Genomic DNA, 13091 nt, shown 5'->3' with positions numbered 1-13091 from the left:
ATTGTTAGAAAAGAGGGGAAAAATCCTTCAGAATTTTTACATAGGAAATTTGCTGGGAATAATCTTACAAAGTTCTGTCAAATCATTGAGAGAGTGTTCTCAATTAAAAATCTGAAATAATAGCTTATTCTAAAGCATTTTCTAAAGAAGAGTTTAGAAACCTTCGAAATCAATAATGAAAATTCATTTAGAGCGGTGTTTTTTAACTGTGAATATTTGTTAGAAAATTCATAAAGTATCTGATTTTAAATATCCATGATCAGAGGTTTTAATTCAGTAGATTTACACCAGGACCCAGAAATCTCAATTTTTTTAAAGTTCTGTTTTTTTAAAAAAATACTGATGGTTTCCATTAGAAACCGCTGTTCTGGAACTTTAAATCATAAACTATAAACTAGCTAGATATTCATCTTTTCTGTGGCTGCCTTGATCAACTTTTCTCCTCTAAGTAAGGATATTCTTAAGCCCAGCCATCTGCTAAATATTTATGTGAGCATCTATTATGTACCAGACTTTGAATTGTAGGAGACCCAGTGGTGACTTGTCTACAAGGAACTTACTCAACTGAGAAGATAAGATATAAAATCAATCAAGCCATCATAATCTGCTATAAGTACTTTCAGAAGGACACCTGTAGGGCAATAGAAAGGGTTGTGGAGAAAGCTTCTTTAAGTCCACACTGCAAAACTTTGTCTTGAAGAGGTAATCATGATGAAGAAAGTTGGGTATTCCAGGTAGATGGAACAGCATGATGAAGAGAAAAAGTACACTAAATGCAGGACAAGGTTGTCAGCGATGAGAACTGAGGTGTGTTTACCCAGGGGCCATAAGTCAATCACCACAAACCCACAAAGCTCCTATGCCAGAAACAGGGTCCTAACAGTTTTACTAATTTTAATCCTCACAACAATCACATAAAGTGTGTACTACTGTTTTCCTGTTTTGCAGATGAAGAAAATGGGGCAAAAAGAAGTTATGAGAGCAGCTTTCAGATATTGTTAACAATTTTTTTAAAGCAATGAAGATACATTGGAAGATATTAATCTGGACCAAATTAGTATCCAATTTATGCAAACACTTCACAAAAGCATGAATCAACTTCATTTTTTACCTCAAGCATTTCCTGGGACTAGGGAAAAATGGAATATATTTTGAAAAGGCATGCAAGGGAAGTTAAATGTGATACATAATTCGTTCCTTACTGAACAAGCGGCTATATTGGTAAAGATTGCATTTAATGCCTTAACCTATGACCAGCACCAAGGAACAGAGCTGACTAAGTTTCATTGCTTGTCAACAAATTGGTTACATAATCACTCATAATGTCAAGGTAAATACTATTTCATGTACATCCAATAGTATATCTCTAGCAACAAGACAGACAATAAAAATAAATAATAGTTTTGACAATTGATAACTATATAAATATAAGCTGAATGTATAGGGTAAAGAAATGAATGATTCAATAGCAAATAAACATACTTAAATAATTAAAGCAATCTGTATAAATCTGATCTTATATTAAGGCAATCTTAGAGTAATTAGTATCCTACATCCTTATCATTTTAGTAAGTTTTGAGCCTACTCTGCTTTACTTTCACTGCAAAAATTTATCCTATTTGTGTAATTATTTGTAAAATAAGTTTATCAAATTGATAAAAAATCAATTAAAAAATTAATAAAGCAGGCATAAAAGGACAAATATTGTCTGATCTCACGGATATGAACCAATTGTAATAAGCAAACTCACAGAGTTAGAATTTAGAATACTGGTTACCAGGGGATAGAAAATGTTTGAGAATGGAGACCTGATGCTTAATTTGTGCAGAATTTCTCCTTAGGTTGATTGTAAATGTTTGGAAATAGATGGTGGTGATGGTAGCATATCATGGTGAGTGTAATTAACAGCACTGAATGATGTCTGTGAATGTAGTTGAAGGGGGAAGTTTTGGGTTGTGTGTTACTAGAAGGAAAGTTAGAAGATCAAATATGGGATTATAACACAGTGAATCCTGTTGTGTATGATAATTGTGGTTAATAGTTGAAATATAAGTATGTTCTTTCATGAATTATAACAAATGTTCTTCTCTATTCAAGGTGTTAATAGTAGGGTGTTGTATGGGAAGCGACACACCTATATATGGATATAGTTAGCAGGAATATTGTAGTATTTTCCATCAGTGGTAACAAAAGTACCACATCAATGCAAAGTGTCAAAAATAGGGGGGTATATGAGAATGTTGTATTTTTTACATGACTTTTATATAAACCTACAAGTTTTCTAATTAAAAAAAACACAATGTTTTTAAAAACATCATGCTAAGTGAAAGAAACCAGACTCAGAGTGTGACATATTGCATGATTACATTTATCTAAAATGTAGATATAAATAAAGTTATAGAAACACAATTAGATTAGTCGTTATGTAAGTCTGGAAAGGATAGAGGGATTGAGAGGTGACTGCTGAGGGGGATCTGTTTTTCTCTTTGTAGTAGCAAAGCTGTTCTAAATTTGCTTGTGATAATGAAAGCATAAGTCTCTGCTTATAATAAAAGCAACTGATTGTATGCCTTGGATGGATTGTGTGGCATATGAGTGTATTTCAATAAAATCGCTTTTAAAAAAAGAAAAGAAACAAATGAAATTCTGGAATTGAAAATTGTTATAAACAAAATGAAATTTAAAAAGTCAATTAAGGGCGGGCCATGGTGGCTCAGCAGGCAGAGTTCTCACCTGCCATGCCAGGGACCCGGGTTCAGTTCCCGGTGCCTACCTATGCAAAAAAAAAAAAAAAAAGTCAATGAATTATACCATTTGTAGTATTTGGAAACTGTGCTTTGACTAGGAGTAGCAGAATAAATTTAGGTTACTTTAAGATGTACACAAAAATCAACTTCAGAAATTGTTTTGGCCGTCCTCAATATTTTTTTGATAATCCAATTATATAATCTTTAAAAATAGTATTCATAACAAAAAAAAACTTTTCCTTTGAACATTATCCCCTTATCTTTAAATTCAAAAGAATCACAGTTCATGTAAGTTGAATGCAAACCAACTTACTCTATCAACTATTTTTAGTCATTTTTTATCATCAGCAGATCAATTAATATTAGAGCAAATCAAGGCTGCAATGAAATGGATTTGTTTATTCGTTATAAAATTAATTTTCCAACTATTAGCCTGTTTTGGTGGTTTTGGTTTTGATTTTTGGTTTATTTTATTGGTAGTATGTTTCATTTGTATAGCCATGAATTTAGACACATTTAAATTCAAAACAGTAAAATTTTTTACTAGGGTGCTATTAAAACTGAGTTCATAGAATTTTGGTTTGTGGATGGATGGCTTAAATTGGAGGAGAGGCAAGTTGGGATGAGGTTGAAGGGACAAGGAGATGCAATAAAAATGCTAGACTTTTTAGGGGAAGTTTCACTTCTATTCCCACATCTTCAATCAGAGCAGCTGTACGGAAGAAGACGTATGTTGGGTCGCCATCATTTCATAACTGCTCTTAAATAAAATTGGGTTTGTTACCTTTTTCAATTAACATTCCATCATGACCTTTTCTATTTTATTCAATTGGCTTTGTATTTATTTAAAGTCTTAATAAAAAGATTGCACAAAATCTTATTAAACCATCCAAGTATTGTTAGATCTTAAGGTTAGTTCTATGTTTTCAGTATTATAAATAATGCTGCCACAAACCTTTTTACAAACATATTTTTCTCCTGTATTAGATTATTTTGTGTTGATGCAAGAATGAAGATATATAGGTGACATGCATGAACACCATTAAGGCTCTTGATTTACTAGCCATATTATTTTCCCAAAAGTTGTGGTAGTCACAGCAGCTAAAATGGATAGGCACTTTAGGATTATCATGTTACTTTTCCTCCTTTTTTCTTTTTGTTTAGTTTTTTGGCTCTTGTTCCTGTTAATTGAGATATAAATTATATGCAGACAAATACCTCTTTTGGTTGTACAATTTTTTAAGTTTTGACAAATGCATACACTTGTGTAATCACAACCATAATAAATACATGTAACACTGCTATCACTCCCAAAAAAGTTATCCTATGGTGCTCACCCCACCTTCAGCACGTGACAACCACTAATAGCCGCTTATTTGACTTCTGTAGCTATAACTCTGCTTTAGCAGGAATGCCACAGGCTATATAACCTTTGATTCTGGTTTCTGTCACTTAGCTTAATGCTGGAAGTACTATGTTGTTGATATATCACAGTTTATTCTTTTTTAGCTTGGTAGTATAATCTCCTGTGGATGTATCACAATTTGTTATCCATTCACCAGCTGATGAAATTTGAATTGTTTCCAGTTTGGGGTGATTACAAATATAATTGTAAGCACTCCGACTCAGGGTTTTGGTGGACATATGTTTTCATCACACTTGGGAAAATATCCTTCCAAAGAAAGTGGGATGGTCAGTCCATATGGTAAGCATATGTTTAGATTTATAAAAAAACCTGCCAAACTGTTTTCTGAAGTGACTACTATAATTTCCATTCTCACTAGCAAGGCAGGAGAGTTGCAAATGTTCCATGTCCTGACCAGCAATTTTTTTCTGTAGTTTTAGCCAAATCTAGTGGGTACATGGTGATATCTCATTGTGGTTTAAATTTGAATTTTCTTGATGATTAATGATGCCAAGCTTCTTTTTAAGTGCATATTTATATCATCTACCTATTTACATATTGCAAAGTTTTTGTTCCAAACTTTTGCCCATTTTGATGGGTTGTTTTCTTTCTTGTTGGGTTTTCAGAGTTCTTTCGTAGAGCAGAATTTATTTTTAATTTAATTAATTAATTTATTTATTTATTTTTGCATGGGTAGGCATCGGGAGCCTAAAGAAATTTTTAACTTTGATGTAGTAAAATTGTCAATTTTTTATCTTATGGTTTGTGCTTTCATGTGCAATTTAAAAATACCTACCTGCTCAAGTTCAGAAGATTTTCTCTTATGTTTTCTTCTAGGAAGTTTCATATTTCTCATTTTCAGATTTAGTCTATGATCAATTTTGAGTTTGTTTTTGCAAATAGTGTGTGGGAAGAGAAGAGATAAGGTCCTTATAAAAAACAAAAAGACTCCAGTACAGTTTGTTGAAATAACTAAACTTTTTCTCTTGAATTACCTTGGCACTTTACATTTGTCAAATATCAAATTAGAGTCCAGATCTAATTCTGAACTCCCTATTTTGTCCCATCAACCTATTTGGCCATTCTCTTTCTAACACTACAATACGTCTTGCCTAGTGAAGCTTTATTAAAAAATCTTGAAATCAGGTTTGTGTGTCCTCCAAATTTGTTCTATTTCAAAACTGTTTGGGCTATTCTAGGACCTTTTCCCTTCCATATAAATTTTAGAATTAGTTTCTGAGTCTCTGAAAATACCCTTCAAGGATTGCAATTGGTATTCTTTAGAATCTATGTATCAATTAAATAAGAATTGACAATACAAGATTGAGTCTTCCAATCTATGAGCACGGTGTGTCTCTCAATTTATTTAGACCATTTTTAATTTCTCTCATCTACTAAGATATTAAAATATTTTTTTCTGCATCGTTTCGATATTGTGAATTACAGAGATTGATTTTCAAATGGTGAATCAGCTGCTCTTTGCAGGAATAAATGTCACTCATTCATGTTGTATCATCCTTTTTAATATATTTATGAATTTGATTTGCTAATAATTTTAAGGAGTTTTGCATGTATGTTCATGCAAGAATATTTGACCATGGAAGTAAGAAGCTGAAATCAATGAAATAAGAGAAAGAAAGACCAGCATGTGTCAGAAAAGCCAAGGCTTGCTGGAATCAGTCTTCAGGTTATTGGATATTTTTTCAGACTCAAAGTACAAACTACGTCCATTGCTTAAGCATGCCCATTTCATGGTATCTGCTTTCAGTAGTCTAAGAAATTAAAGCAGTCATATCATCTCTTTCTCTCTGAGTAAGCTTCCTCAGTTTGTAGAATGCTAGGAATTTACCCATTTCATCTAAGCTTACAGATTTGTTGGCATAAAGTTCTTCATATTATTTTTTTTATTTTATTATCTTTTTTACCTGTAAGATCTATAGTTATGTCTTCTCCTTTATTCATGATATTGGTAATTTTTGTCTACTTACTGTTCATTTTTACTACTCTGGCTAAAAGTTTATCAATTTGATTGAACTTCTCAAAGAATCAGTATTTAGATTAATTTATTTTATCTTCTTTTGGTTGTTTGCAATTTAATTAATTCTACTCTTTATTATTTCCTTCTTTCTGAGTGCTTTGGGTTTAATTTGCTCTTAAATTTCTAGTTTTAACATGAGGGCTTTGTTTATTGATTTGAGATATTATCAATGCAATCATGTAATGTTATAATATCCTTAATGTATGGCTTTAGCTATGTATCTCAAGTTTGATATATTGTGTTTTCATTTTTAATGCAAATAGTTTGCCATTTTCCTCCTTGAACCATGGATTATTTAGAATTGTATTGTTTAAATAAAAATATTAGAGAGAAAGAGATGATATGACTGCATTAAAAGATTCTTCCTGTCATTGAATTCTATTTTAATTTCATTGTAGCAGACAAACCACTTTGTTTGATTTAATTATATAACTCTGTGGAAGTTTGTTCTGTGACCCACAAAAATAAAGTCTATTTTGGTGCATATTCTTTGTGTACATGGAAAAATGTGTATTCTGTTGTTTTTCACTAGACATCAATTAGGTCAAATTTGTTGATAGTGTTGTTCTTTTATATCATTAATATCCTTACTGATTTTCTGAATTCTTCTTTCATTACTAAGAAAAAAGTTTTGAAATCTCCAACTATAATGGTCAATTTGTCCCTTTCTCCTCTCAGCTCTATCAGATTTTGTTTTCATATAGTTTGATGTTCTATTACGTGAATCCATGTTTAGGATTTGTTTTCTCTATTAATGACAGCATTTCGTGGATGCTGGCAGAAGACGCAAGACCCCTGGGTTTGAGAAAACAGGCGTTTATTACTTGGGGGACAAAAGAATGCATTAACTTCCCACATGTGCATTAATTCCTCTTTTTCCCCAAGTCTCACAAGTACAAGGCAAAGGGGAGCTCAGGTAGATGCAGCCCACCCAGTGGGTTTGTGTCATAGCTGAATTAACCCAAATTAAGGAAACTCCAATCATATGGGGGTGGGGAGGAGCTGTTGGCAAACCTACCCATCCTTTGCTCTAGAGGAAAACAGTATGTCTATTATTCTGGACAGAAAACAAATCTGCTGCATGCCCTGGAGATGAAGGAAGGCTATATCTCTATTCTTAAATACTATTCACTATGCAAACATCCTTGAAAATTGTGTCTATAATAAAAGCTATCACAAGACTTGCAGCTATGCAAAAGATCTATGGGGAATTAGATCTATAGGGAAAAGATCTGTAGGGAAAAGATCTGTAGGGAATCAACAATGTCTTTCTTTGTCCCTGGCAATATTCCTCATTCTTGATTCAAATTTGTCTAATATCAATATAGTCAAACCAGTTTTCCTTTTTAACATTTTTATTGTGAAGTATAACATATATACAAAAAGCAACAAATGTAGAAGCACTTTTAATAAGCAGTTCTTTGTCACAGATTTCAGAGTGGTGAGGGTTATACTTCCAAAATTTTGAGTTTTTTCCTTCTAGCTGCTCCAAGATACTGGTGATTAAAAGAAATATCAACATAATCATTCAGCAGTCATACTCAGTTTTGTTAAACCCTCTCTTCTCTGTTATAACTCCACCTTCTCCTTTTATTCTTCTCCCACTCTTTAGTGGTATTTGTGCTAGTCCCATTCTAACTTTTTCATGTTGAAAAGGGGTGTCGACAATATGGGATAGGGAGATGGAACTAGTTGGTGTTCCTCTTGAAGAGGCTGGCCCTCTGGGTTTCAGGACTTAGCTGGCTTAGGAACTATCTGGAGGTTGTTGGTTTCTGGAAACTAATCTTAGGGTGTGGAACTTTTGTCGAATCTCTAATAGAGCCCCAGGTGTTCTTTAGGGTTAACAGATATGGTGTTGGTTAAGGTTTGGCAAACAGTGGCAATTAGCAATATGTAGATGAAGCTTCCATAAGAGTAGCCTCCAGAATAGCTTCTCAACTCTGTTTAAATTCTCTTAGCCACTCATAGCTTATTCTGTTACATTTATTTCCCCCCTTTTGGTCAGGAAGGCATTGTCAATCCCATATCAGAGAGACATTTACCCCTGGATGTTGTGTCTCACGTAGGTCAGGAAGATAATGATTTTCCTTGCAGCTTTAGGCTTCGAGAGAGAGAGAGAGGCCACATCTGAGCAACAAATGAGGTTTTCTGGAAGCAACTCTTAGGCAGAACTATAGGTAAGCTTAGCTTCTCCACTGCAGAAATAAGCTTCATAAGAGAAAGTCTCAAGATCAAGGGCTTGACCTATTTACTTGGGAGTCCCTAATGTTTGAGACAGTATCAGGTGTTTCCCCAGTGGTAATGTTTATAGTTCCATATTTTTTTCTCCAGTCCTTCAAGGGACATTGCCAATACTTTAATTATCTGTCCAATACTTGGGATGTATCCAGGTGTTACACTAAGCTATACAGAATCAGGAGCCCTTATTTGCATTCTGGACTCCATGTGTTTGGGTTGTTTAAATGAACTATCAAGACAGATTGAGTTAAACTATGTGCCACAGAAAATTTAGTTTTTGAACAAAATAAACCTCTCTTCCTTTGGTCTCATACAGTAGATGAAGTTCTAAAATGCAAGCAATGTCATCCTTTACCCTGAGTCACCTTAATTCTGACCAGATCAGCTTCATTCTCTTCTGTAGTTGAAGCTGGATCTCTTTTTACAGTTTCTTTAACAGTTGTTGTATGTGGTGATGCTGAATTTCAGAGCTGCAGAACTCCAAGTCTGAGTCTTAGGGGTCCCACAGGTAGCCAAAGTTCCAGGAAGATATCAGGTTATACATGTGTAGCAGAGCATCTCAAAATCTGGAAATAACAACCATAGCTCTGGACTAAACATGACTGCTATAAGAGCTTGCACCCTAGGTCCCAGTTTCTTATAAGTAGTTTCTAAAAGAGACCATACAATATTTGTTTTTTGTTTCTTGCTTATTTTGCATCACATAATGTCCCCTAGGTTCATTTACTTCATTGCATGCCTCGTGATATCATTCCTTTCTGAGCTACACAGTGTTCCATCATATGTACACAACACAGTCTGCCATTCTGCTTCTCAGTCAATGTATCCTTCAGCCACCTCCAAATATTGGACATCATGAATAATGTCCAAAGTCAACAATCCATGTCTCACATTATCTTCGCCTAGTTGTGCAATCAGCACTCTCAAATTTAGATAATTTCTATTGTTCCGAAGAAATAAATAACAGATAAGCACTCCCTCACTAAATAGAAAATCCAAACCCCCCCTTTATTCTTGTCCTTCTTCCCCAATTATTTACGCCTGGTATTGTTGTGGTACTGTTGACATCTTCCTATTTCAATATAGCCCATAGCACGTGATAGTAATTTTCCCCCATACCGCTCTATTATTGACTCTTTGTACAAGATTCATACCATTAAAGTAGTTCCAATTGGTGGGATATATGGCTCTATATAACCCCTTTCAAACATGTTCACCTTCAATATGGCAATATTACTTATAAATCCACTAATGAACTGCCTTCACTTCTATCCATTCCCTTGTATTTAAATTCAACCTTATTAGCTAATCGTTTACCCATCTGTATTAGTTAGGGTTCTCTACAGAAACAGAATCAACAGGGAATACGCGCAAATAAAAAATTTATAAAATTTTTTTTATAAAAAAAAACATGACTGCAGGAATGCAGAGTCCAAATCCGCAGGGCAGGCTGTGAAGCTGACGATTCCGATAGAGGGTCTGGACGAACTCCACAGGAGAGGCTCACCAGCCGAGACAGGAAGGAATAAGGGGTAGAATGAATCTACAGTATTCCCTCGTTGTGGAAATGGAGGGCTAAAGCAGACTCTCTCAGTGCTAACACAGAGCTCTTCTCAATAGCTCTATGTTATATAAAGATTTGTTCGTTAATCTTCCATCTCAGTAGAATATAAGCACCACCATATTTGTGTTTGTGTGTATAGCGTGTATGCATGTATATGTGTACACACATACATATCTGTGTGTGCATATGTAAACATACATTCACACATAAATGCTAATTAAAACATCTATCTTACAATATAAATTACATGAGAACAATGTCTTCCCTCTTATCACTCCTGTATTCCTGCTACCTAGAACTGTGCTTGAAACATAGAAGGTGCTCGATAAATATTTCTTGAATGAATGATGAAAAAAGTATTGAAGGGTTCCCAGTGCCTGCCCATGCCAAAGGAAAAAAAAAAAGTAAAAAAAAAGTATTGGGGGTGCCCGGGTGGTTCAGTGGTGGAATGCTTGCCTACCATGTGAGAGACCCAGGTTTGATCCCCAGGTCATGCACCACCACCACCCCCCAAAAACCAAAACTATTGGGTAAAATTTTTATATTTACAGTTTTGAACAAAGCCCTGTCTACCCTTGTAAAAAGTGGTCAACTTAGTCAGAATCAGGGTTCAGAACCACTACCTTCAGAAATTATTTTGCCATGAAATAAGACCACAATGAAATCCCCTACTGCCAGAAATTCTTTGAATTTCTAGGCCTCAAATTTTTGAAGTTACTGATTTTAAAACCCACTTAGAACCATTTGACAGGAGGACATTCTTTATTGGTTTACTTTCTTTCTTTCTTTCTTTTTCGGGGAGGGGTGGTATATCTCCCATTCTCCAAAACGTTTCCTCTTTTATAGGACTTCAGTAAACCAATCAAGACCTACCCAAATGGGTGGAGACATGTCATCACCTAATCCAGTTTAACAACCACTCTTGACTAAATCACATCATCCAGGGAGATGATGTGATTACAGTTTCAAACATGCAGCGTTGAATAGGGATTATTCTACCTTTATGAAATCAGATTTTGTTTAAAACATGGCTTTTCTAGGGGGCATACATCCTTTCAAACCAGCACATTCCACCCACTGGCCCCTAAAAAAGACATGTGGGTGGGCCACGGTGGCTCAGCAGGCAGGAATGCTTGCCTGTGATGCCAGGGGACCCGGGTTCCATTCCTGGTGCCTGCCCATGTAAAAAATTAATTAATTAATTAAAAAAGACATGTTTTTCCCATATACAAAATACATTCATTCCATAACAATATCAGAGAACCTTAAACCATTTCAGTAGCAATATACATGAAATACAAAGTTAGAAACGTACAAACTCCTATCAAAGTTAATTATGGGCATGGTCTTTCTAAGGCAAAATTATCCTCTGGTTTTGGACCTCTCAGAACCCAAGATGAGTCTTTTGCTGCCAACATACAAAGGAGGAACATTCATAGGATACGTATACCCATTTCCATAGGGAGAAAGGAACACAGGGGTCACTGGACCCATACAGTTTCAAAAACTCACAGGGCAAAGTCCATTGTATTTCAAAGTCTGAGAGTCATTTATCCTCAGGGTTTTAGAAAGCAGCAGACCCACCCTTTCCAAGGACCTACACAGAGGTCTGCCTCTCTCTGAACACAACCTTGGGGGACATTAGGGAGACCACCTTTTTCTAGGCTCCACCCTCTCCAAGCATTAGGACTGCACCCGGGCCCTTTGCCATCTTTGGGGCACACACTCAACCCCTCCATGTGGTGGCAGCCAGGCTCTCCCCAAACCCCAAGGAATGGGCTTCACTCTTTCCAAGGCCTTAGGTGACATGACTCTTCCACTGCAACCAGGTGGAAGGCCCATCCTCTGCCTTCAGGGCAAACTCACCCTCTCCATGGGCTTGGGTAGGTCCCCTCTCCTGGCCCGAGGCTTCTTGACTTCAGATCTCAGCCTCCATGGTTTTGCCTCAGAAGTTACTTTTCCTCCAATGTGTCCCTTCTCTGAACCCCTCATTCCAGACTGGCAGCAGCTCTGTTTATACAGGTTCCCCAGCACTCTTGTTGGCTTTCTATGCAGTCATGTTGGATCATGCCCATCAGACATAAGGAGTTTCTACAAATTTTTCCTGGACAACCCCATGTCTGATCCTGGCTTTCTCTGAAATGGTTGAGTGGTTCCACATTTGGCCAAGATCTCATGTGGGGCTATTCTCTGGCGTCTCCCTTCCTGGATGGCCAGAATTTTCCAGAACTTCAATTTCTGGTTTCTTTGTACCCAAGAGTTCAGTTTTCAGCTTATCTCTTTCCTGTCGCATTTCACTATAAGTTGCAAGCAGAAACCAGGCTGCACTTTTGACATTTAATTTGGAGATCTCCTCTGCTAAATATCGAAGTTCTTAGACTTTAAAATCTGCCTTCCATCCAAAGCCACTAGTCAACTTTGCCAGATTATCTGCCATTTAAGAATTGCCTTCCTTCCAGTGTGTAATGACATGTCTCATTTCTGTCTAAGACTTTATCAGAAGTGTCTTTAGAGTCCACATTTCTACCAACAGTCTCTTCAAAGCATTTTAGGCCTTCTCTATCAAGCTTCTCACAACTCTTCCTGATTCTTCCCCTTATCCATTTAAAAAGCTGTTCCAACATGTTTGGTATTTGCAAACTGCAGCAGCAGCACCCCACTCTCTGGTACCAAGATCTATTCTAGTTTGCTAGCTGCTGGAATGCAATATACCAGAAACAGAATGGCTTTTAAAAGAGGGAATTTAATGAGTTGCTAGTTTACAGTTTTAAGGCCGAGAAAATGTCCCAATTAGAACAAGTCTATAGAAATGTCCAATCAAAGGTATCCAGGGAATACCAGGGAACCAGGGTATACCTTGGTTCAAGAAGGCCAATGAAGTTCACAGTTTCTCTCTCAAGTGGAAGGGCACATGGTGAACATGGTCAGGATTCCTCTCTCATCTGGAAGGGCACATGGTGAACACAGCATCATCTGCTAGCTTCTCCTGGCTTCCTGCCTCATGAAGCTCCCCAGGAGGCATTTTCCTTCTTCATCCTCAAAGGTTGCTGGCTCATGGACTATCTGCCTCGTGGTGCTGCAGCATTCTCTGCTTTCTCT

The 13091-nt window shown here is 36.2% G+C and overlaps 1 long non-coding RNA gene across 6 annotated transcripts in view; it reads left to right on the top strand.

The window, feature by feature from the left end:
- The first annotated feature begins 389 nt into the window (after window positions 1–389).
- The window catches only part of LOC143690284 (uncharacterized), a 242830-nt gene continuing 230128 nt past the window's right edge, over window positions 390–13091 (top strand). The window contains exons 1-3 of one of the 6 annotated variants that reach the window (XR_013179107.1): window positions 390–807; window positions 949–1057; window positions 1258–1330. This is a non-coding gene — a long non-coding RNA (uncharacterized LOC143690284). Of the gene's footprint in view, window positions 808–948; window positions 1331–1776; window positions 1892–13091 lie in introns of those variants that run through there. The other 5 variants (XR_013179106.1, XR_013179108.1, XR_013179109.1 and 2 more) reach the window with 5 other exon arrangements.

Source organism: Tamandua tetradactyla, chromosome 7, assembly GCF_023851605.1.
Source record: "Tamandua tetradactyla isolate mTamTet1 chromosome 7, mTamTet1.pri, whole genome shotgun sequence".
NCBI lineage: Eukaryota > Metazoa > Chordata > Mammalia > Pilosa > Myrmecophagidae > Tamandua > Tamandua tetradactyla.
Note: the sequence above shows the minus strand (reverse complement) of the source record. Positions and strands in the feature narration are given on the sequence as shown.